The sequence below is a fragment of the Musca domestica genome, unplaced genomic scaffold, assembly GCF_030504385.1.
Source record: "Musca domestica strain aabys unplaced genomic scaffold, Musca_domestica.polishedcontigs.V.1.1 90, whole genome shotgun sequence".
NCBI classification, from domain to species: Eukaryota; Metazoa; Arthropoda; class Insecta; order Diptera; family Muscidae; genus Musca; species Musca domestica.
In genome coordinates this window covers 826,004-852,998 of record NW_026712436.1, presented here as the reverse complement: position 1 = coordinate 852,998, position 26,995 = coordinate 826,004, and the positions used below count along the sequence as shown (strand labels likewise).

The 26,995-nt window shown below is 36.4% G+C and overlaps 1 pseudogene; it reads right to left on the bottom strand.

Moving 5' to 3' along the window:
* The window catches only part of LOC131806956 (uncharacterized), a 107,397-nt pseudogene that overhangs the window by 71,833 nt on the left and 8,569 nt on the right, over positions 1–26,995 (bottom strand).

Here is a 26,995-nt window from a genome sequence, read left to right as displayed (position 1 = left end):
AACTTCAAATACCAATTTTGAAACAATTCCGGTGAATAATGTCGCTAAAATCATCAAAATACCGAATATAGGGAGGTACCGTTATATGGGGGCTATATGAAGACGTGGACCTGCACAGACAATTTTCTGTCTTAGGGTGTAGTATCCATTTTGAACTTCAAATACCAAATTTGAAACAATTCCCGTGAATAATGTCGCTAAAATCATCAAAATACCGAAAATCGGGAGGTACCGTTATATGGGGGCTATACGAAGACGTGGACCTGCACAGACAATTTTCCGTCTTAGGGTGTAGTATCCATTTTGAACTTCAAATGCCAAAGTTGAAACAATTCCGGTGAATAATGTCGCTAAAATCATCAAAATACCGAATATAGGGAGGTACCGTTATATGGGGGCTATATGAAAACGTGGACCTACATGGCCCATTTACGAACTTAACCTGCCTACTGGAAAAATAAACATGTGTGCAAAATTTTAGCCATCTATCTCAATTCATTCGAAAGATAGCGTGATTACAACAGACAGACAGACGGACAGACGGACAGACAGACAGACAGACAGACGGACGGACAGACGGACATCGCTAAATCGACTTAGATTTTACGCTGATCAAGAATATATATACTTTGTTGGGTCTGGTATGAGTATTTCGAGGAGTTACAAACGGAATGACAAAGTTAATATACCCTCCATAGTATGGTGGAGGGTATTAAAAAAAATGACTTGATCGAAACCCGCGTCGCAGAAGCCGAAAAATGGCTCGTCAGCTGAACATACCGCAATTTTCCATTCGGCAAATATTGAAAAATCAGCTCGGCGTAAGCCATTGAAATTCAAAATAGTTCAAGAACTTACACCGCAACAGAAAGAAAATAGACTCAAAAGAGCTAAAGAGTTGCTTCGCTTTGCCGAAAGTGGAGAACTGCCGAATTTGGTTTTCTCCGCTCCGATAAGAAAACATTCGTTGTCCAGCAGCTTGTTAACAAAGAAGTCAGCTAAAAATGTGACCTTCCGTTGGCCACCAGAACTCAAGCGCCGGCCATGGTGATGGTGTGGGCCGCCATAACAGCCAATGGTCGCCCCCCGCTATCATTATTCGACCGTGGTATCAGAATAAATGCCGAATATTATCGCGAAAATATTCTGGAGGGCGTATTAAAGCCTTGGGCACCCAAACATTTTGGTCACAGACCTTGGACATTCCAACAATGAAGGTTCCTCGCTTCATTTCCATCGCACAGTGGCCACCGAAATCTCCGAATACCAATCCGTTGGACTATTGTGTCTGGAGTATTTTGGAAAGCAAGTTTGGTACTAAAAAATACCAAAGTGTCGATCACCTCAAGCAAGCGCTTCGCACGGAATGGGCCAAAATACCGCAGAGCAACATTCGGGCAGCGTGTGACGGTTTCATTGGCCGTGTGAAGGCCATAATTCGTGTCAAAGGTGACCAATTCGAACAAATCTAAACTTATTCTAAAAGTTGATGCTATTTCCGACCTTTTTTGCTTTCATTCAATGGAATTAAAAAAATATATAAAAATTGTGGCTTTTGAGTTTGTTGCAGTTTTTTTTATCTCACCCTGTACAAATATTGACATTTCAATTCAAGTTGCAAAAACGTGTATGTGTGTCGCACCATAATGTGTGTACAAAATTGAACCTTTGGATGATTTTTAATCTGCACAAAGAGTGGAATAATACTCAAAATTCACCAAACGCAGCCACAAAGAGCATGTGATGGCTGTCATTAGGGATGACTAAAATCTGGCCTCTCCATTCCTGCCATAAACATACAAATATTTCGCCTTCATATCAACCCGCAGATAGTTCTCTTTAAATTACAAATAAGATCCAGATTATGAATTCAATAACAGCTAGCGCAGTCGTAAAACAAGACAACTACAATGTTGTTTGCCATTAAATTTGTCAGGGAAGGAGCAAACAAAGTCTCTGTCCATGAAGTTAAAGTCACTTGAATGGCTTGGTTGCAGCGACAGACGACAGTCGGTCGTGAATGACTTACTGACTGACTGACAACAATGTGCAAGATTGCTGTTAAGTAAAGAAATGCAAATATTTTCTTCATTGATTGACAATGATGCCTTAAATCAGATACTACTGAGAGATGGGAGTCAGAAGTATGACTAAGATGGAAGTTTTTAGCTTCATATTTCCTAGTAATGCCAATTGTTTTGAATAAATGGAAAACAGTGTTAGTAAGAGAAAAAAAACAGGTAAAATAGTATCAGTCGGTTTTGCCCCAGCCTTGAGATATGATTATTAAAACTATTGACTTTTTATGGGGGAGGTTCCGAAGCAGCTGGCCAATATTATCTGACCTAAGGCTGATATAAATATTACGACGTGCCAGATTTGGACTATATCGACTACTTCCTTTATTTTATGTGAGATATGTCCAAATTTTTTTGAAAATGTGGAAATATGCGTGAGGTTACAGATATAGCGGACCGAAGTATTCCACTTTCATACTTCACCTAATACGGTTAAAAATATTGATATGGGCAAAATGACTAGAAAATCAAACATTTATATCCAATTTTATGCGAAATCATAAATTCGATAAATTCCATAGTTATGTCAGATTTCGGGTTAAGAGAAATATTTAGATAAAGCAAGTTGTAACGAATCGCCGACTTGTTTCGCAAGTTATGACAGATAAAAGTATTGAAAATTGTGACCCTTTATGGGTGAGGTACCAGAAGGGCTTGGCAGATATATATCATATTAGGAAAAATATTTGGGTTAGATATTTATCTCGCTTTCTTCGAGCGTTTTATTTTTAATCTTGAACCCTATGTGGGGGAGGTACCAGGAGGAATGGTCCGATCTCTATTAACCTTATAACAGATGTTGTGTTGATAGAATTATTAAGATATACTAAGTCGGAATGGAATCGAATGTTAATTTCGCGTCTTATGAGTTTCACAGATATTCAAAATGTTGACAGTTTGTGGGGGAGGTACCAGCAGGAGTAGACCGATTTTACCTTGGTTAATATAAATATTGGGATGTGTGAAAGTTGAAGAAAATCAGACTCTTACTTCACGTTTTGTTAGAGTTGTAATTATTCAATATTTTGACCATTTGTGGGGGAGGTACTTGATGGAGTGGACCGATGTTGTCCATTTTCACACCTGCCCTAGCACTGTCACAAATTTTAGGATATGCAAAGTTGGAGCAAAATCGGATTATCCTTTTTCTTTATATGCAAAAAATATATTTTTTGAAAATTTCGACCTTTTGTGGGAGAGGTACCAGCAGGAGTAGACCGGTTTTACCCATCTTAACAACAGATCTTGGGTTAATAAAAATATTGGCATGTGTGAAATTTGAAGACAATCGGACTCTTACATCACATATTAAGAGAGTTGTAATTATTCAAATATTTGACCATTTGTGGGGGAGGTACTTGAAGGAGTGGACCGATATTGTCCAATTTCACAACTGGCCTAGCGCTGACGTAAATTTTGGGATTTGCAAAGTTGGAGCAAAATCGGATTATCCTTTCTCTTTTTGTGCAAAAAAAATATATTTTTTTAAAAATTTCGACCTTTTGTGGGGGAGGTACCAGAAGGAGTGGACCGATATTGCCCATCTCCGAACTCGATCTAAGTTTGACAAAAATATTAAAATGTACCCAGTTTGGAAAAAATCGGATGCTTCCTTCGAGAGTTATCGTGCGCACCAGCCAGACAGACAGACAGACGGACGGACGGACATCGCTAGATCGACTCCAAATGTTTTGAAACGGATTTGGTCCAAAGAGACCTAGGGTCTAAAACCGTTATTTCGACTAGGCACGTTTTGACCGTATCAAATTGTATATACCCTCTGTAGCCATATGGCTGAGGGTATAAAAAGGAGAAAAGTGTATTTTCATCGAAAAGTAACCAAAAGTAGGAAGGGGGTCAAGTTCCCACTTTTCCGAACTTTTAGAAATTTTCAGATTAAGAGTCCCCGGAATCCGTGCATTTTACGTATATAGTGTCTGTGAAATATTGCGGATAAAAATAAGGGAAATATATTGGTCAAAAATTTTAGTCTTCTAGCGAGTCAACGAAGAAGTCTTTTTGGTCCTTTTTATACCCTTCACCTTGAAAAGGACGGTATATTAACTTTATCAATCCGCCTGTCTGTTTGTCCGACTGTCCGTCTGTCTGTTATTTGACGTAGAACTTCAAAATTTGGCACAACATTATACTCTCAGATATATCGGGCCACGTTTTGGTATAGTCGCAATATAACGCTTCCTCCCGATATTCGGTATTTTGTTAATTTTTCCCTATTTTCCCACGGATTTGTCTACAAATTGGTATTTGTAGTTCATGATGGGTGGAAGAACATTGAATATTTAGGTCCACGTTTTCCTATAGCGAACATATGATACCCACCGAAATTCGGTATTTTTATAATCCTTGTCACCTTTACCCACGAAATTGTTTCAAACTTGGTATTTAAGAAGATTTTGTAAATGAGAATCCTTGAAGTATAAAATTGTCTATAGAGGTTCGCGTTTTGGTTTGTTGTTTTCTTCACCCAAAGTTAGAGGGTATTAAAAGTTCGACCCGGCTGAATATTTTTTTTTTTACTTGTTTTTTTCCGAATTTGAACTTTTTTCGAGTTGAGTTAAATTGTCTTATAATTTTAGTGTACCATAGCCGGTCTCAGTTGTGGAAAATGCAATGTGGGCTTCTCGTTTTTTTAACTAAACCCCAAAGGAATACTGGAATCTTAGGCCAAATGTTGTTAAGGCCCTTATATAGTTCCGACAATGTACAAAGGGACCCAAATAGTTTGTGTTATATTTCGTAATATTTAGAATATATCTTTGATGGAGATCTTTGGATTTCACCCCAGTATTTTTCAAGTTTTTCATAATGTTTTCCATTAAATTTTGCCAAATTGTGGCATTTTGAGATCTTATTATGTAGAAACGCTATTTACAGAAATTATCAAAAAAGTTCCATCTCTTGGTACAGTCCTTATATAAAGATACCCCTTGATTTAAGTTATTTTGAGGAGCTTGGCCATATTTTCCACTAGATAGATAGTAGTAGAATTTTATGACGAATTATTTTATAGAATATTTTGACTTGATGCGATCCCGTTTAAAGGAAGTTTTTAAGCATATTTAAAATTACCAAAAGAAAGGGGTTCTTTTTAATTCGCTTGAGGCTTAATATTTTCAACCAAAACATTTCCCTACCTAAAATGCACTGATTCCGAAGAATCTTAATCCGAAAATTTTGAAAAGTGGTTACTTTTCGTTGCTTCTGCTGTTTTTAGCTCTACTTTCATAAACTACTGGATTGTCCTAATAATTATCTACAAAATTTAATAAGCAGCTCACGCACGTTTTTTTTAATGTCTTTTAAATTTCCTCATCTCTACATAAAAATGTCGAGAATCCTAAAATATTTCAAAGGTATGGCAAACATACCGACAAATCAATGCGAGACCAGTGACAATGTAGGTGCGACTCATCCTAAGCCTGTATTTCAACTTACATTTACACAGCGATGGCCTAGGCCGTCAGACGAGTCCGAAATCTACCGACAACGAAAGCGAATGTTGGTCGACATCTGATTCAGATGCAAGTGTGATGGGCACATTTTATTATATTTTGTTTTGTTCTTTAATTCTAATATGGATTTTGTTTCACAATGTAATAGAAATACGACTCATCTGAATCGGATGCTAGTTGTATGCTATTAACCACTGTTCATTAATTTTTACCGATTGACAAAATATCATACATTTGAATGGATATTAAATTTTAATGGCCAGCGGACTGCTGGGAAACAAAAATGGGGACAATTATTATAAATACAAGTGAGTAAGAAAGAGAGAGATTTATGACGTCACGATGAGAACTATAAATCTAAGAAGTGTGCGAAAGAAGATACAGCAATAGTAATAGGAAAATACAAATGACAGATGGAATGTAGAGAATTGTATACAACAGATGCTGTTGTGTGGACAAATAAAGTAACAGCTTACCAAAAATTGGTCTCACCACTCAAATTTTCAAATTAAGGGTAAACAAGTAAAATAACTCAAATCGACCGGTTACATTCGGTACAAAATACCGATAATGTCTTCCACATAAACTTTAGATTACCAGTATCCTATGGATATGGAATATATATGGAATCCTCCGGTAATTTTGTTTTAGTTCATATTAAGGTTTCCGACAGCAGAATCGTTTCATATTTCTAATTGAATATCCTTTATGTTATATTGCAGTTGAATACTTACGTATACCTGCTTGAGTGCTTATTAGTGTCCCATCGTAGAACCTATTTACAGCCTTTTTTGAGTTTTTCATTTGTGTCTATTAAGTCAAATCCTTTTGTATCCTCGCTGAGATATTCATAATATTGTCTTTCTGCAGATTCCTTTCTTGGGAACCAAGCAACGTATTGTTTCCCTATCTTAAGGATTGCTGTAAGGGTTTCTTAAACTTTAATTTAAAGTTATTGTCCATTTGTGTGTAACAACATTTTGTTATAACTTTCTAACAAAGTTCTATAGACAACAGTTTATTTTTAAGTGCAATTTAAAGTCAGGTTATTTGCAGAGCAAAAGCAACATCATGTCATCACAAGTCAATAGGAAGCATCCGTCCTTTTATAGCATAAGCGTTGTCTTCTCATTCTTGCTTTTGTAGGTGTGTTATGAAAAAGTTTTCCTGCATTCAGGAGGAGAAGTGTTTTCTAGTCACATCAAATAAATTGTACAGTGCACAGTGGTTTTCCGGGAATTAACATTTTAAAGGAAAATGAAAATATCAAAAAAGTACAAGTTAGATTCAATTCACGACTTATTGCAGGAAATCTTTGAAAAAAAAACGCTTATCGAAAAATCTCTAATTTTTTGTATAAGAAGTTCTTAAATACCATCAGACTCACGATATTTTATCAGAGACTCCTGCAGAATCCGCGATTTCTAGACACAAAGGCTTCCAATAAGAATTCTCAAAAAATCCATAACTTTTTCAAGAAAAACGCTTGAAAACAATTAAAGATTTTGGGAAAAAGAGAGAAAAAAGCTAACATTTTTCAACATTAATTAACCATTCAACGCAGAGTTCCCTGATTTTTGTATCATCGATATTTTTTGTCTGGGCTTTCTTGACTATATTTTTGAACCAACGAAAACCACTATATTTACTCAGGTCTTTAAGAAATTGCAAGAAATTATACACTTTTTGTTTGGATGTGCTTATTTTTATTAAAAACGACGAAGCTGAAACTCCGCGTGTTTTTGGTGGGGTGGTTCGAAAAAAAAGTGTTCAAAAATCCACGATTATTTAGGAAGTCCTAGGAAAATAGGCAAAGAAACCGTCATACGCTGCCCAAACGTTGCTCTGCGGTATTTTGGCCCGTTCGTGGCGAAGCGCTTACTTGAGGTGATCGACACTTTGGTATTTTTTAGTGCCAACCTTGCTTTCCAAAATACTCCATACACAATAGTGCAACGGATTGGTATCCGGAGATTTTGGTGGCCATTGTGCGCTGGAAATGAAGCGAGGAACCTCATTTTGTAACCATTCTTGGGTGGCGCGTGCTGAATGCGATGGAGCTTAGTCCTGTTGGAATGTCTAAGGTCTGCGGCCAAAATGTTTGCGTGGCCAAGGCTTTAATACACCCTCCAGAATATTTTCGCGATAATATTTGAAATTTATTCTGATATCACAGTCGACCCACAGCGGCCCACAGCGGCCCACACCATCACCATGGCCGGCGCTTGAGTTCTGATGGCCGACCAAAGGTGCACATTTTCAGTTGACCTTTTTGGCAAGTAAACCCGATAATTTTGTTTGTTTACAAACTGCTGGACAACGAATGTTTTCTCATCGGAGAAAACCAAATTCGGCAGTACACCACTTTCGGCCAAGCAAAGCAACTCTTTAGCTCTTTTGAGTCTACATTCCTTCTGTTGTGGTGTAAGTTCTTGCACTTTTTGGAATTTCAATAGCAGAATGGAATATTGCGATGTGTTCAGCTCACTAGCCATTTTTCGGCCACTGCGACGCGGTTTCGATCAAGTACTCTCTTCTTTACTTTTCGAACCATTTCTGCTGATGTTGCCTTGACGTTGGGCTATGCTACCAGGTAACGACCACGATGACGGGCGATGGTACGAGACACAACACATTTATTCACATTTAAATGTTGGAGTGCTCTAACGAGCACCACTTGTGGTTTTCCAGTCACTATCACGGTTGAATTCCATCACGAATAACTTTTGTTCTGGAAAATTCTCACCAAAATGCTTTTGTACAGTTGTTAACAATATAATGAGTTATCACTGGAATAATTTTAACAGCTGTCGGACGAGTGGATAAGAAATGACAGCAGTCTGAAATTTATTGCAGTTTTTTCATCTCCGATATTCGGTATTTTGAGGATTGTAGCCAAATTTTTCAATTAAATTTTATCGAAATCCACAAAAGAATCTCCTTTTGGGTACTTTATCCCTCGGTCGAGTATTGTCTATGTAGGTCCACGATATCGTATAGCCTAGCCCCCCCCCCCCCCATATTCGATATTTTGACGATTTTAGGGGCATTATTCACCGGAGTTGTTTCAAATTTAGAGTTCGTAATGGGAACTACAGTCTATGACAGGTCCAAGTCTTCGTTCCTAATAGGTACTACAGCCTGTGATGGTAAATTGTCTATACAGGTCCAGGTCTTCATATAGCCCCAATTCAACGGTGTTGTCTGAAAATCAAGACAGGAAGTTCCTTCTGAGTACTTTACCCCCTGGAAGAGTGTTGTGTATATAGACCCACGATATTCCGTATTTTGAGGATTTTAGCGACATTATTCACCGGAATTGTTTCAAATTTCTTATTTTAAGTTACGAATGGATACTACAGCCTGTGACAGAAAATTGTTTATGTTGGTCCACGCCTTTGTATAGACCCCAATATAATGGCGACTTCCTATATTCGGTATTTTTAAGAATTTTTAACGAATTTTATTTTTTTGAAAATTTCCAAATGCGTTCCAAATGGTGAAGGGTATTCAAAGTTCGTTCCGGCCGAACTTATTGTTTTTTCCTTGTTTCCTTTTAAACATCATCCATATTCTCCGTATATTTCAAAATCTACACCACAGTGCGAACCACCTCTATGGAGCAGCTGTGTAACAATACAAATGTAAATTAAAACTTTGAAACAAAGTTTCTGAGAAAACAAAAAAAGTAAAACAAAGGCCACCAGACAATATTAAATTACAAAAATATATAATTACAAAATTTATATTTTTTAATTACAATTGGCAGAGGTTATGAAAACAAATTTATGTGGAACATTGTGTGGACAAATAAAAACAGTTTTTGCAGCCTGTGGTCGTCGGGAACTACAACATAATCAAATCAATAATCAAATAATTTATCGAAAGTAATTAATTTTCAGGTGTTGTTAACCCTTTCACCCCTCCTTCCTTTCTTCCGTTACATTGCGTTATGGGATTTTGTTGATTTCAATGGCCGACGACGACGACGACGACACATTTACCGCGAAATCCATGGGCCATAATCGTGTCTGTCACCAGACAATCACTTGATTGTCGGTCATTAAACTTTTCTTTGAAATGGAAAAGCAGCAAAACACAACAACAGCAACAGCGAATACAAGAGCGAATTAATCGCATGGCAGCCAGCAATGGATGACGAAGATGATGATGTTATGTTGATGAGATGAGAAGAACGTAGGTGCTCGACGCTGAGGGACTGTCAATTCTGCCGTCTGACCGCATCGGTGGTCATTATTGTTGTGACTTTCTTTGTCAATATTCGAATAGCAACGCATTGCATCGCATTTTATTGTTGATTTGAATGAATTTGTATTTGTCCCTCTGGTACATCCATCGTTAATGAATGGCCAGCCTAAACGTTGGCCATTTAATAAAAATATATGCACATCGCATTATGAGAGAGATAGAGGGAAAAACTCACATTTTAATGTCATAATCACTGAAATGAAAATGGAATGAAAATTGCATGGAAAGCCATCAAATCATAAATGACATTTTGATGACTGTTATTTGTCAAACGATGATGCTGCTGTTCAATAATTATGAAACATAAAATAGTTGGGAATGGGGAAAAGTGTTTTAATAGAAGAATGGAGATTTGATAAATTCCTCTCGGAATCTCCTGGAGGAGGGGCAGTTATTTGTATACACTCAGCCATATGGCTAGGGAGGCTATATATCATTTAAAACGACCAAAACATGTCTCATCGAAATAACGTTTTTAGACCCTAGGTCTCCTTGGACCAAATCCGTTTCAGGACATTTTGAGTAAATTTAGCAGTGTCCGTCGGTCTGTATGGCTGAGTGGTGCGCACGATAACTCTCGAATGGAGTATCCGATTTGATCCAAACTTGGTACATCGTAATATTATTATCAAACTTAGATCGAAATCTGAGTTGGGCAATATCGGTCCACTCCTTCTGGTACCTCCCCCACAAAAGGTCGAATTTTTTGAAAATCAAGTTAAATAGAATCGATCGGTATTGCCGACAGATGCATACCCTTCAGCCAATGTACGATTATTTAAATATATTTGGACTTGCATTGATTATTCAAACTTTTGACCCTTCATAATTATAAGTTCCGTTACCCTATGTGAGAGAAAAGGAATGGACAAATATCTATAACCTTTATTCCATATCTTGTGTTGGAAAAAATATTTAAGTGTGTAAAATTCGAGGATAATCGGATTCTTTTTCACGTTTTTTGAGAGTTATAATTATTCAAAATTTTGACCCGTTGTGGGGAGGTACCGGAAAGAGTAGTCCGATTTTGTTCATTTTCATAGCAGATTTTGTGTTGATAGAATTATCGAGATGAACTGAGTTTGAAAGTAATCGAATGCTCATTTCGCGTTTTATGGGGTTCTTCATGCCAGATCTTGTGTTAGTAAAAAATTTGAAATATGTGAAATATGAGGATAATCGGACTCTTAGTTCACATTTTATAAGAGCTATAATTCTTCAAAATTTTTGACCCTTTGTGGGTGATGTACCAGAAGTAATGGTCCGATTTCTTCCAACTTTATAACAGATGTTGAGTTGATAGAAATATTGAGGTATACCAAGTTTCAATCTGCTTCAATCTGCCTTTTATAAGCTTCATGGATATTCAAAATTTTGACCGTTTGTGGGGAAGGAAGTACCGTGATACTGGAAGTGGACGGAGGAAAACAGCAACATCAGCAGAAATGGTTCGAAAAGTAACGAAGCGACTTGATCGAAACCCGGGTCGCAGTGGCCGAAAAATGGCTCGTGAGCTGAACATATCGCAATATTCCACTAGGCAAATCTTGAAAAATGAGGTCGGGGTAAAGCTATTGAAATTCCAAAAAATGCAAAAACTTACACCGCAACAAAAAGAAAATAGACCCCAAAGAGCTAAAGAGGTGGTGAACGGCTGAATTTGGATTTCTCCGACGAGAAAACATTCGTTGCCAGCAGTTTGTAAACAAACAAAATGATTGTGTATACTTGCCAAAGAGGTTAGCTGAAAATGTGCACTTTCGGTTGGCCACCAGAACTCAAACCATAACAGCCGATACTCGCTCTCCGCTCGTATTTATCGATCGTGGCATCAGAATAAAAGCCGAATATTATAGCGAAAAAATTCCGGAGGGTGTATTAAAGCCTTGGCATCAGACTGGAGCATTTTGGATAGCAAGATTGGCACTAAAAAATACCAAAGTGTGATCTCAAGCCAGCGCTTCTCTGGGAATGGGCCAAAATACCGCAGAGCAACATTCGGGCAGCGTGTGACGGTTTCAGTGGCCGTTTGACGGCCATAATTCGTGCCAAAGGTGACCAATTCGAACAAATCTAAACTTATTTTAAAATTTGATGCTATTTCCGGCATTATTTGCTTTCATTGAATAAAAATAAAAAAAATTAAAAATTATGGCGTTTGACTTTGTTGGAGTTTTTTTTTTATCTCACCCTGTATGTAAATATTTCTCTCAACCAGACATCGGAGATGAATATTAAAATTGACGATTTCGCATAATACTGGATATAAATGTTCGACTTTTTTGTAATTTTCCTATACCAATATTTTTATCTATATTAGATGAAGTATGAAGGGGACGCACATTTTAGCATTTTCTAAAAATAATCACATCTCATACAAAGTCAAGGAATACAGCAATGAAGTCCAAACCTGGCACGTAGCAACATTTATATCATATTTATTTAGGACCGATACGAATTGGACTATATTGGCCCATTCCTTCGGATCCTAGAGTGTCAACAATTTGAATAATCATAACAGAAGTCACAATATATTTAAATAATCGAACATTAGCTGATGATATACATCTGTGGTAAATCCGACAGACACTTTTTAACTTGTTTTCCTATATATTTGATCTTCTATCTGCTATTGGTCTTCAAAGGCCAAAAATTAATCGATTTGGAAATCCATTTTTTATTATGCCCGTTAAAAGTGCTTAACCTCTACTAAATAGAATCGCTCAATGGTTCATAGAATACTAAACACTCTCCACCTCAGCTTCATGGCCAAAAAATTCAAATAATTTACATATGTTAGATCTTCCAATTTAAATAAATGAAAGTCGCCTCAGAGTGGGCTATGAAAGGCAATAATGATCTAAATTCCGATGATGAAATCAAAACAAACGCGACGATGATGGTGATGATGATTAATAATTTCATAAAATGAAATTTGACCCATTTTATTTTGTTTGAGATTCGCAATAAGATCCAATTCAATTTTTTTTGGCACGTTCGAAAACAAAGCGCCACAGACAGTTTACTTACCTTGAATTTTGCATTTGATAAAAGCGCGCATTAAGAGATCTGAAAATAGAGAATAATCAGTTATTAATGACATTGAAATCGTAAGAAAAATATTAGTTAAATGAAACTCTCCAAAGGGCGTTCAAGAATTCGAAGAAATTTCTTTTGGCTATCAATGACATTGACATGTCCGTCAAGATAAATTTAAATTTAATTAGCAAAGACACAAACCAAGGTGATTTTTTCTCCGGTTCACAAATTGAGCGATAATTCTTCAGAAAATGCAAAAAATGCCTAAGTCTGAAATTCTTTTTGGCTATAAGGTCCACAGATTCGGAAAGTACTCCTCGAGATCTTTCATTTGTGCCAAGCCACGACACCGCTTCATTTTTAAATATTTTATTCTCGGTTTAAATGTAGAGTTGAGGGTTTCAAAGTTTTTCAACGTAAATTTTAATTAGGTTTTTATTTAGCGATTTTATTTTAAATTTAAAATTTGTAGGGAAAATTATGAAATTTGATGAAAACTAATATAATTTAGTTTACCTTTAATTTTCTCTGGTTTACTACTCCCTCTCTCTATCTCTCCCTCTCTCTCTCTCTTTCTCTCTCTCTCTCTTTATTAACCCTTTGTGAACCGGAGAAAAAATCACCTTGGTTTGTGTCTTTGCTAATTAAATTTAAATTTATCTTTACGGACATGACATTGACATTACTGACCTCGAAAAAATCTTTATTGGGGTCGAGAAATAAGGAGACATCTCTCAAAAATAAAAAAAAGGTTGCATACAATCTGTCTGAAAGTTTCAGTTCAACCTCATTTTATGACCTATACTAAATCGAGTATCCTAAAAATCCCTAAAATTTGATAGTTTCGTTATATGGGGGCCATACCTAAATGGAATATTTTTTGAGAGAGCTTAATCTACCCACAAATAACCCTAAATATCAAATTAGAGCTGGAATTGGTTGGATATTTGGTCGCATTCTTCAAAATACCGAATGTGGATCAGCATCGAATATTTTTTGCGAGGAATGAAATTATCTACAAAGAACCTGAAATGTTATAATACAGCTAATTTGATTTGACATTGGAGCAACAATCTTTAATATATAATGAAAATTGGGAGGATCAATTAGATGGGAGATATACCTAAACTTAGATCTACAATTACCAATTTCCTTTACTGAATTATATTATGTGATTAAAATCAGCAAAAAATCTACTTTTGGGTGGGACCAGAACATGGACTTAAATAAAAAATGTTTATAACCTTAACCATGTGGCTACGGAAGGCAAAATATCATTTGATACGACCAAAACGTGCCAAATCGAAATATGGCTCACTTTGGACAAAATTCGTTTGAGGACATTTGCAATCGATCTAACGGTGCCGTTCCTCCGTCTGGCTGGCTGGTGCGCACGATAACTCTCGAAGGAAGTGTCCGATTTGGTTCAAACTTAGTACATTGTTATTTTATTATCAAACTTAGATCCAGTTTGGATCTTCTGGTGCCTCCCCAACAAAAAGTCAACATTTTCACAGAAAAGAATTTACCTTACAGAACCAGGAAGTATCAACCAATTTTGTGCGAGCCTTATAAATTCTTATATTTGTATTAGTGCTAGGACAGATGCAAAAAAGGGACAATATCGGCCTACTCCCTCAAGTACCTCCACCGCAACGGGTCAAATTTTGAATGAGTATAACTCTTATAGAATTAAAAATAAGAATCTAATTATCTTTAAATTTCGCCATAGAAGACCAAAAGGTCTTATCATAGAAAGGCAGAAGATCTTCTCCGTTAAAAAGCCAGAAAGTCTTCTCATAGAAGGCCAGAAGTTCTGCTCACAGAAGGCAAGAAGGTCTTCTCAAATTTGAAGAACGCATAAAACAGAACACTCTTTCTGGAACCTCCCTCGAGTCAAAATTTTGAATAATTTGAAGCTTATAAAACCCGAAATGATCATCCGATTACTTTCAAACTCGGCACATCTCAGTATTTCCATGAATACAATATCTGACGTATATATTGGTCCACTTCGTCTGGTACCTCCCCGACAAGGGTCAACATTTTTAATAACCAAAAAAATGTTTACAAAAACAAGATCGGTTGTGAAGATGACAGATGTATAGGTTGATACATACTATACTTCCACCAACAAAGAGAACCAGATGCTTATTTCGAATTTTATAAACGTTTTGGTTCTTCAAAACTTTGACCCTTTTTTGGGGGAGGTTACAATAGGAATAGTCCAATCTTTACCGTCTTTATAACAGATCTTGTGTTGATGTTGATAATGAGATGTGCCAAGTCTGAATGGAATCGGATGTTAATTTCGTGTTTTATGTGATCCATAGATATTCAAAATTTGAACCTTTTGTGAGAGAAGTACCAAAAGGAGCGGACCAATATATTCCATCTTCGCACCAGAGTTAGTAGACACTTGGGTTAACAAAAATATTGCGATCTGTGTAATTCGAAGAGAATCGGACACTTACCACACATTTTATAAGAAATATGTTTATTCAAAATGTTGACCCTTTGTGGAGGAGGTACTTGATGAATTGGACCGATATTGTCCATTTTCGCACCTGACCTAGCATTGATGCAAATATTAGGATTCGCAAAGTTGGAGCAAAATCGTGTTATCATTTCTCTTTCTGTGCTGTAAATGATTTTCTCTGAAAATGTTGACATTTTGTGCGGAGTGGACCGATATTGCACATCTCCGAATTCATATTATTGATAGTAATATTACGATGTACCAAATTTGGACCAAATCGGATACTCCTTTCAAAGGTTATCGTGCACACCAGCCAGACAGACAGAGGGACGGATGGACATCACTAGATCGACTCCAAATGTCTTAAAACGGACATTTTTAGACCTAGGGTCTAAAACCGTTATTTCGATGAGGCACGTTTTGACCGCATCAAATGATATATACCCTCTGTAGCCAAAGGCTTAAAAAACGTTTGTATATAATTTGTTAAACACCGTCCCCAAGAATTTCACACAGAAATTCTTCCTGAAGATGACATAGAGATTGTTGTCAAAAAACTCGGCATGTTCTAATTTTATATATTGTCCTGTAGAAGTCTAAAGATTGTATCTAATGAAATAGGTTTTCTGATATTTGTACATGGATATGGGAGATCGATCAGATCCTCGGACATAAATCCAAAGAGTTTCTCATATCTGTTATAAAGCTGTCTTCCGAAAAATCTTCTTAAAGTAGGGGAATTTGCCTTTCATGTCAAATGGCTTAAAAATCTTTGGTTTAAAATTTGTTGAATACCTTTCCCAAGAACTATCCCTATAAATCGAAACGAATTCTTATTAAAAATCAGCTATCTGTAATTTTTTAAAATCAAGGAAGTTATTTATTGATAAAGGACATATATATTATATATCCTCGAACTGTTTTCGGTTTCTAGTCCATAATACATTTTAGCTTAGTATGCTCCCTGCCAAACATCCACCTCATCCAGCTTTCCTGGTAAAACGAAATTCACTATTTCATTTTGCCTTTTTCTCTCCTCTTTATACCTTAAACCTGATTTGGAAATCTATATCCGTCCAGGCAAATGCTCTTTGGTTATATTTAAAGGATATTAAAAATGTTGATAAAATATTTGCACTTGAAGGATGTCGCTTGAAAGCAGCCTAGGTTTTTCTTCCCCTCCTGCAAATCAAAGTTGGTGTGGTTTTAAATATTTTTTTTGCTGATTTCCTTTCCCTCCCATTTCCTTTGTGACATGCTTTTAGTTGGACAGTTTATTTGGTTAGTTTAACATTCAATACCTTCTGAAACGTAATATGACAGCTGGGGCAGTTAGATTTTTTTGTGTCGGTAAAGGGTGGCAGTTAAATTTGGATGTGAGTTACGAAGATTTTATATTCGACACTATTCAGTGTCGACAAACAATTTTTAACGTATTAGTGGGTTTTGTCCTTGGGTGTATATTCTAAGCCCATATTCGTTTATTTATATATATATATATATATATATATATATATATATATATATATATATATATATATATATATATATATATATATATATATATTATGGCCTGCGCTATGTTGACCCTTTATGGAAGAGGTACGGGAAGGGTGGGCCACTTGACCTAAGTCTGGCGCCAGGTTTGATCAATTTCCTCCACGTTATATGAGATATGTGCACACTGACCAGTAGTTGCAAAAATGTACCACTGATTGCCAGGTAAGGTCGGCATATATAACATGATGTGCATGCATGTACTTCATGAGCACACTGCTTCTCCCTTACAAATACTAAGTACCCGACAATTGTAAAATGAAATCATTGATGATGCAAATCAAATATGCATTTAATTGAATTTGAAATGCACAAGGATGTCATATTGAGGCACGTATCATACCCCTTTTATTGTTTTCCATTTCAGGTTGCCACTTCCCCAAGTAAGAACCTTCATTAATATACGAGACCTATTAAGATGTCCAACAATGTCCAATTAGAAATGCAATCGATTTTCCAAGGAAAATACAATAGAAAATGAAATTCTACGAAAGGAATGGAAATTGAATATACATTTATTTTTCTATAATGTGCCAACATGAATGAAGTAAACATAAAGAACGACGACCGAGGAATCAATGAACAATACCCCAGGAAGGGTCGTAAAATCTGCGATAAGCGAATATAAAATGTGTGTGTGTGGATGCCATGAATACGGTGAGGGGGGAAAACCTAACCCAGCAAAAAAATCAGTGCAAATCGGATTACAAACCCATTATTATACTCTCAGTCATATGGCTATAGAGGGTATACAGCGTGAGATAAAAAACTGCAACAAAGTCAAACGCCATCATTTTTGCATTTTTTTTAATGTTATTGAATGAAAGCAAAAATGTCGGAAATATCATCAACTTTTAGAATAAGTTCAGATTTGTTTGAATTGGTCACCATTAGCACGAATTATGGCCTTCAAACGGCCAATGAAATCGTCACACGCTACCCGAATGTTAGTCTGCCGTATTTTGGCCCATTCCTGGCGAAGCGCTTGCTTGAGGTAATCGACACTTTGGTATTTTTTAGTGCCAATCTTGCTTTCAAAAATACTCCAGACACATAGTCCAACGCATTGGTATCCGGAGATTTTGGTGGTCATTGTGCGCTGGAAATGAAGCGAGGAACCTAATGTTGTAACCATTCTTGGATATGGCGATGGTGCTGAGGAATGTCCAAGGTCTGCGGCCAAAATGTTTGCGTGCCCAAGGCTTTAATACACCCTCCAGAATATTTTCGCAATAATATTCGATAATATAATTTATTCTGACCATCGGCTGTTATGGCGGCCCACACCATCACCATGGCCGGCGCTTGTGTTCTGGTGGCCAACCGAAGGTGCACATTTTCAGCTGACCTCTTTGGCAAGTAAAAACGATTATTTTGTTTGTTTACAACAACGAATGATTTCTCATCGGAGAAAACCAAGCGAAGCAACTCTTGAGCTCTTTTGAGTCTATTTTCATTCTGTTGCGGTGTAAGTTCTTGCACTTTTTGCAATTTCATGGCTTTACCCCGAGCTCGTTTTTTTTTTTTTTTTTCAATATTTGCCGAATGGGATATTGCGATATGTTCAGCTCACGAGACATTTTTCGGCCACTGAGACGCAGGTTTCGATCAAGTCGCTTCTTTACTTTTCGAACCATTTCTGCTGATGTTTTGCTGGTTTCTTCCGTCCACTTCCTTGACGTCGGACTAAGCTACCAGTATCACGGCAACGAGCAATGGTACGAGACACAAAAAATTTATTCAAATTTTAATGCTGGAGTGCTCTAACTTGCGGTTTTCCAGCCGAATATAAAGATATCACACTACCACGCTTGAATTCCATCACGAATAACTTTTGTTCTGGAAAATTCTCACTAAAATGCTTTTGTACGCTTGTAAACAATATAATGAGCTTTCAATGGAATAATTTTAATATCTGTCGGACGAGTGGCTTAGAAAGGACAGCAGTCTGAACTTGGTTGCATTTTTTCATCTGACCCTGTATATATAACTCTCGAAGGGAGTACCCGATTTGATCCAAACTTGGTACATCGTAATATTATTACCAAACATACATCGAGTTCGGAAATGGGCAACTCTGTTCCACTCCTTCGGGTTCCTACCTCACAAAAGTTCAAAATTTTTAAAGAAAATAATTTACCTCATACATTGAGAAAGCATTATTCGATTTTGTGCAAACTTTGCAAAATCCAATATTTGTGTCAGTGCTAGGTGAATTAAAATAAATGGACAATCACATCACATACCTCACCCACAAAGGGTCAAAATTTTGAATAATTATAACTTTTATAAGATATGAAAAAAATAGTCCAATTGTATATTGTCTTATTTATTTATAACAATAAGATCAGGTGTGATCTGGTACCTCCTCCTCAACGGCTTAACATTTTGAATAATTATAACTCACATAAAATACAGAATAAGCACACGATTTTCCTAAAATTTCACCCATCCCTGTGTATCATTTATTATATATCCTTGTGAAAATGATAGACATCGATCCACTATTTCTGGTACCTCCCCCACACAAAGTGTCAAAAATTTGAATATCAATGAAGCTCATAAAACGCGAAATTTACACCCGATTCCATTTAGACATGGCACAGCCCAATATTTCTATGAACACTAGCTTTGTTATAAAGATGGTAGAGATCGCACCATTCCTTCTGGTACCTCCCCACAAAGGGTCAAAGTTTTGAATAACCAATACGATTATAAAATCCGAAATTTGCATCCGGTTCTCTTCATATTTCACACATCCCATTACCTCTACTAAGAAAAGATCTGCTGCGAAGATGGGATATATCGGTCCACTGCTTCGGATACCTCCCCCACAAAGGGTCCAAATGTTGAATATCCATGAAACTCATAAAACGCGAAAATAACATCCGACTTGGTACATCTAAATATTTCCATCGACGCAGGATCTGTTTTAAAGATGGTAGAGGTTGGACGGAAGTTAAAATATATATATAATTGAAGATTGGCTGAATATAAATATATCTGTTGGCAAAACCGTCTGATTCTTTTTAACTTGTTTTTGCAAAAAATCGATCATTACATCTTCATATTCGACTTATTTTGATCCAAACCTATAAATAACAAAGGAAATAAAAACATGATCCACCCGAGCAATATATCATGAATGCTTTCACCCAAAATTATGAACTCGAGATTGAAATACTCTTTTTGCCTTAAGGATTTTGCCGGGTAATTATTTAATCGATTCTAGTGCTCAAAAAAAACTATTTTGTGTGCCTAAAAATGCGTTTGTAAGCCGATTTGTAATGAGTGTTTTTGCTGGGATATAGTCATTGAATAGTCTTCTCCGAAAATGTAAAGGTGAGTACAGAACACATCTATCTTTATTTCCCTTCATATAGACACTCTCTTCTCCGCTCCCTCTCTTTCTCACTCTCTCTCTCCCCATAAAAAACGTTGAATGGATATCTCAAAGATTGCTGAGCAAACTAAATCCGAAATTTATGTAAGTATGTATGTAATTCTCAGGTGTAACGGAAATTTGTGGTGAAAGAAGGAAAAACAAAAAAATAAAATAAAAAACTCCATACAAATGTAAATATTTATAAAGTTGGGTTGTTGTTCTTCTTTTGTTCGTTCTTTTCGTGCGACACCTCGCTTTAAGCCGGCGATGTTGATAACAAAAAAAGTAAGAATGTCGAATGTGTATGTTTGCCATTGTAATACGGCGTATTTATTTGGCTTAGTGGCTTTCGACTTTGCACAGGGCCCCATTTTACAAAAGATAATCTCCTTTTCTTTGCGTAATAGAAAACTAAGTAAAGACAAATAGTGTGTTCACATCTTAATACTCTAATTTCTTATTGATGTTGTTGTTTTGGATATATTTTGTTAGATATTTTTTCTTACAACATTACAGGGGAAATAAAGTCAAACATTAACAACATTTATATGTAAACCTTTAAATGTTTTCATTTATTTATTTATTTTTTTTTTTCTTTTGCTACAAAATTCCTGGGATTCTGTAGTAAGGCGATAAGAGCATTTAATAGAAGTAAAAGCTTTTTACAGGAAACCCTGGGGCCATATTAAAAATATGGCGCTGCCATCTTTATAACAGATCTTAGAATGATGGAAACACTTAGGTGTGCCAAGTGTACATGGAATCGGATGTTAATTTCGCGTTTTATGAGCTTCATGAATATTAAAAATTTTGACCCTTTGTGTGGTAGTAACCAGAAGAAGTGAAACGATAGATTCCATCTTCACAGCAGATCTTGTGTTAGAAGAAAAAAATGAGATGTGTGGAATATGAAAAGAACCGTATGCTCATTTCAGATTTTAAGATCGTTTTGGTTATTCAAAACTTTGAACCTTTGTGGGGGAGGTACCAGAAGGAATGATCCTATCTCTACCATCTTTATAACAGACCTTGTGTTGATGGAAATAATGAGATGTGTGTCTGAATGGAATCGGAGTTAATTTGGAGTTTTTTGAGCTTCACGGATATTTTACATTTTGACCCTTTCTGGGGGAGGTACCAGAAGCAATGGACCGATATATCCCAGAAAAGAGAAAGGATAATCCGAATTTGCTCCAACTTTGCAAATCCTAATATTTGCGTCAGTGCTAGGGTAGGTGTGGAAATGGACAATATCGGGCCACTCCATCAAGTACCTCCCCCACAAATGGTCAAAATTTTGAATAATTACAACTCTCATAAAATGCTATGTAAGAGTCCGACTGTCTTCAAATTTCACACATTCCAATATTTATATTAACCCAAGGTCTTGTGTTTAGATGAATAATATCGGCCCACTCCTTCTGGTACCTCCCCCACAAAAGGTCGAAATTTTCAAAAAAAAAACAATTTTTTTGCACAGAAAGAGAAAGGCTAATTCGAATTTGCTCCGACTTTGCGAATCCTAATATTTGCGTCAGTGCTAGGACAGGTGTGAAAATGGACAATATCGGTTCACTCCATCAAGTACCTCCCCCACAAAATATTGAAATTTTGAGTACCCATGAAGCTCATAAATCGCCAAATTAACATCCGATTCCATTTAGACTTGGCACATCTGTCGAAATATTTATATCATATTTTGGGTCCGATAGGAAATGGACAATATTGGCCCATTCCTTCGGGATCTGCTCCATAAAGGGACAAACGTTTGAATAACCTTAACACTAGTCAAAATATATTTAAATAATCGAACATAGGCTGAGGGTATATCTCTGGCGGCAATACCGACTGATACTTTTTAACTTGTTTTCGTTGAAAATATTAACATTTTGTAGGGGAGGTACCAGAAGGAGTGGACCGATATTGCCCATCTTCAAACCCGATCTAAGTTTGACAAAAATATTATGATGTACCAAATTTGGACCAAATCGGATGCTCCCTTCGAGAGTTACCGTGCGCACCAGCCAGCTAGAAAGACAGACGGACGGACGGACATCGCTAGATCGACTCCAAATGTCCTGAAACGGATTTGGTCCAATGAGACCTAGGGTCTAAAACTGTTATTTCGATGAGTCACGTTTTAATCGTATCAAATGATATATACTATACATATTCTATAGCCATATGGCTAAGGGTATAATTATAGAAAAAATCGATTAAAAAAGATTTTTATGGCAAAATTAAAGCATTGCAATTTATTATAGAAGTAAAGATTTGTTTTTTATGTAAAATATTTGTGGGAGAATTATACATAAACTCACACGAAGAATGATATTAGCCCAAATTGGATTTAATACTTATGAAATCCTGGCGTTCAGGTACGATTTTATATTTTAATGTATTCCGGCGACCTATGTATACTTTTATGACAAACAATTTTGTAGAGTATGTTGACTTTCTACCATCCCGTTTAATGAGAATTTCTTAATTCATTTGCTGACTCGCTTGAGGTTTAACATTTTCGACAAAAATATTCCCCATAACGTTATCAGATATACTGTCGAAAAGAAGGTATTCTAGTCGGAAATTTTCAAAAAAAAATTTGAAGAGTGTGGAACTTACCCTTTTACTTTAGTCACGCTTCTTCTATTTTTAGCTCTACCTTCTTAACATATTGGGTTTCCTGTAAATATTGATAATATTGAATTTGTCAGTGTAGTTTGGTAATTATCTTTAGGGTAACCCTTAACTAAATTCCTTTGTTGGAGGTTCTTACATTTCAAATGAAATCGATTCTCTGTCTATGACAGTAGTAGCCAAACCCGACTAACTCTCCGTCAAAACTCTCGACTCTCCTCTATCCACCTGTAATTGCTTTCCTTTCGTGGTCTACCATGCACTGACTCTCCCCATGCCACCCACACCTAACATGTAACTGCTGTAAAGAGTATTTTGTCACCACTGTTTGTTGGTGTTGCTGGCTGTTTCTGACAACAAATGAATTTAAATTTTTGTTCTGTCGCCTTTTGTTGCAGTTGTTACTTTACAGTTTGTTTACCTCGGCGTTTTTTTTTTCTCTACTGTCTTTCTGTTGTTCTTGCTATTATGTCAGAAAAATAATACCAACTCTTCGTTTGCAGTAGAAGATGGTTAGATGAAACATGAAAGAGCAACAGAGGGAGAGAGTGTGAGAGAGGCGGACAAACTTCATGTGGTGAGAACAAAATATGTGTTTTACGAGTTATTTTTTTTATTTTTTGTTTTAAATGTTCTTTTCTTTTTCCAACTAGCTTTCCCATTGCTATTGTTTTGTTGTTTAGGTTTCATTGTTTCTTTGTTGCAGAGAAAACTCCAACGGAATGACAATGACGTTTAACAACTGCCTGGTGTTGGGTTTTGAGACCGCAAAATGTTTTGCAGTTGCAGTTTGCAACAACAATGGAAACTTTGTATTATTATATTACAGGATTATACAGTACGTTTATTTCCAAGTTTATTTTTCTCATTACAAAAAGAAAAACATATTCAAAATCATCGGTACTGAAATTTATAGTATTGTACATAGGTAGGTAGATTTTAAATGTAATTTTCCAAACAAAAATAGTTGTGGACTGCATAGATGTGTTGAAATGAAACACAGGATTTTGATTTGAAATTGTGAGAAAAAAACATTGAAACAAAGTCATTGAAAGCGTTTGAACGTAACAATTATAAAACAAGTTAGTCGATTTTTTCGACAGATAGTCTTCGATTATTTAAATATATTTTGACTTCTGTTATGATTATTCAAATTGTTGGCCCTCTATGGCGTAGGTTCCGAAGGAATGGGCCAATATTGTTCATTTCGTATCGGACAAAAAAAAATGATATGAATATTGTGACGTGCCAGGTTTGGACTATATCGACGAATTCCTTCACTTTGTATGAGATATGTAATAATTTTAAGAAAATGTGCGTGAGGCACCAGATATAGTCGACCGAAGTATTCCATTTGCATACTTCATCTAATACAGATACAAATATTGGTATTGTCAAAATAACAAGAAAATCGAACATTTTTATCTAATTTTATGCAAAATTAAAAATTCCACATTCAGCTTGATACCAGAACAAATGGCCATGGATATTCAACATTTTGACCCTTTGTAAGGGAGGTACCAGAAGGAGCGGACCACTATGTTCCATCTTCACACCAGACCTAGGGTTAATAAAAATATTGTGTTGTGTGAAATATGAAGTGAATCGGACGGTTATTTCAAATTTTATAAGAATTAAAATTAATTAAAATTTTGACGATGTACCGAGTTTGGACTAAATCGGATATTTCTTTCTAAATTTTCAAAACGTCCAAAATTTTTGATATCGGGAATTGATTTTGAATATGGACTTTTTATATTTTGGAAGCCACTGGGAGACATTTCATTCGGTGGTATTATCTTATAACCAGGTATCCTAGTTTTCGAACAGTGAACAACAATACTGGCATGTACAGGGTGAGATAAAAAAACTGCAACAAAGTCAAACGCCATAATTTTTAATTTCATTGAATGAAAGCAAAAAATGTCGGAAATAGCATCGAATTTTAGAAAAAGTTAAGATTTGTTCGAATCAGTCACCTTTGGCACGAATTATGGCCTTCAAACGGCCAATGAAACCGTCACACGCTGCACGTACTTTGCTCCGTGGTATTTTGGTCCATTCCCGGCGAAGCGCTTGCTTGAGGTGATCGACACTTTGATATTTTTTAGTACCAACCTTGCTTTCCAAAATACTACAGACACAATAGTCCAACGGATTGGTATCCGGAGATTTTGGTGGAATTTGTGCGCTGGAAATGAAGCGAGGAACCTGATTTCATAACCATTTTTGGGTGGCGCGTGCTGAGTCCTGTTGGAATGTCCAAGGTCTGGGGCCAAAATGTTTGCCTGCCCAAGGCTTTAGTATACCCTCCAGAATATTTTCGCGATAATATTCGGCATTTATTCTGATGCCACAGTCGTCTAATACGAGCGGAGAGCGACAATCGGCTGTTATGGCGGCCCACACCATCACCATGACCGGCGCTTGAATTCTCGTGGCCAACCGAAGGTGACGTCTTTGGCAAGTTTGTTTGTTTACAAACTGCTGGACAACGAATGTTTACTCATCGGAGAAGTTCTTGCACTTTTTGGAATTTCAATGGCTTTACCCCGAGCTCATTTTTCAATATTTGCCGAATGGATTATTGCGATATGTTCAGCTCACGAGCCACTTTTCGTGACATCGGGCTAAGCTACCAGTATCACGTTAACGAGCGATGGTACGAGACACGAAAGATTTATAATGAGCTGTGACTGGAATAATTTTAACAGCTGTCGGACGAGAGGCTTAGATATGACAGCAGTTTGAATTTGGTTGCAGTTTTTTCATCTCACCCTGTAGAGCTTTATAAAGTTTACAATCATGGTTTCTTGGTAAAATTAATCATTCATTCAATATTTTTCTTACAACTCTCAAATATGTTTAATTTTCCATTGGAAAAAGAGTCATTGAATCAAAACTAATTAAATCACACCACAATCAATAACGGGAAATCACCATCATCTTCATCATCAGCATTGTCCGACATACTAATGAGTTGTCTACTGCCAGCTTTTAGTTTTCCATTCTCGCCAACAATTAATAGAAAACACCACTCAAGATGTACGATTTGACTGGAACCCTAAGTCAATTAGAATACAAAAAAAAAAAAACAAAAACAAAACGTGCACACAGTAGCACCAGACATACCTGTCAAACGGGTGAGTTAAGTGGTGCCAACCATTAAAAGTGCGAAATGAAATAATAATAACAACAGGCAAGGTAAAATTATATCATATATACATATATGAAGATCAAATATATTAAGACATTAATGTGGAAAGAAACATGATTTAAAGTTTCACTTTTTTGTGTTTTGTTATTTGTTTTGGTTTTAAAAGTTGTTCTATTTAGCCAGGAGAGAGGCTAAATAGAACATTAAAAACTTGAAGCAGTATGAGCCGAATTAATAGCGAAAGTTCAAACAAGTAAAAAACTGTAAGTTTGGCCGGGCCGAGCTTTGAATACCTTCCACCATTTGGAACTAATTTGACAATTTTAAAAAAATTAAATCCGTTAAAAATTTTGTTAAAATCTTAATCTTAAAAATCTACCGAATATATGGAGGTACCGTTATATTGGGGCTATAAGAAGACGTGGTCTGTCATAAGCTGTAGTATCCATTACGAACTTCAAATACCAAATTTGAAACAATTCCGGTGAATAATGTCGCTAAAATGATCAAAATACCGAATATCGGGAGATACCGTTATATGGGGGCTATACGAAGACGTGGACCTGCACAGACAATTTTCTGTCGTAGGCTATGGTATCCATTATGAACTTCAAATACCAAATTTGACACAATTCCGGCGAATAACCTCGCTATTATATGCCCTTATTATATGTGGGGGCTATACGAAGGCGTGGACCTACATGACCCATTTCAATACCAAAAGTCCTGCAGACATAATACACATTTAAGTAAAATTTTATCAACCCAATTCACTTCGTTCGGAAACTAGGGTGATTTCCACAGACGGACGGGCATCGCTAAATCGACCCAGCCTTGAGTTATGGTTATTCAAACTGTTGACTTTTAATGGGGGAGGTTCCGAAGCAATTGGCCAATAGCGTGATTTCTTTATATTTGACT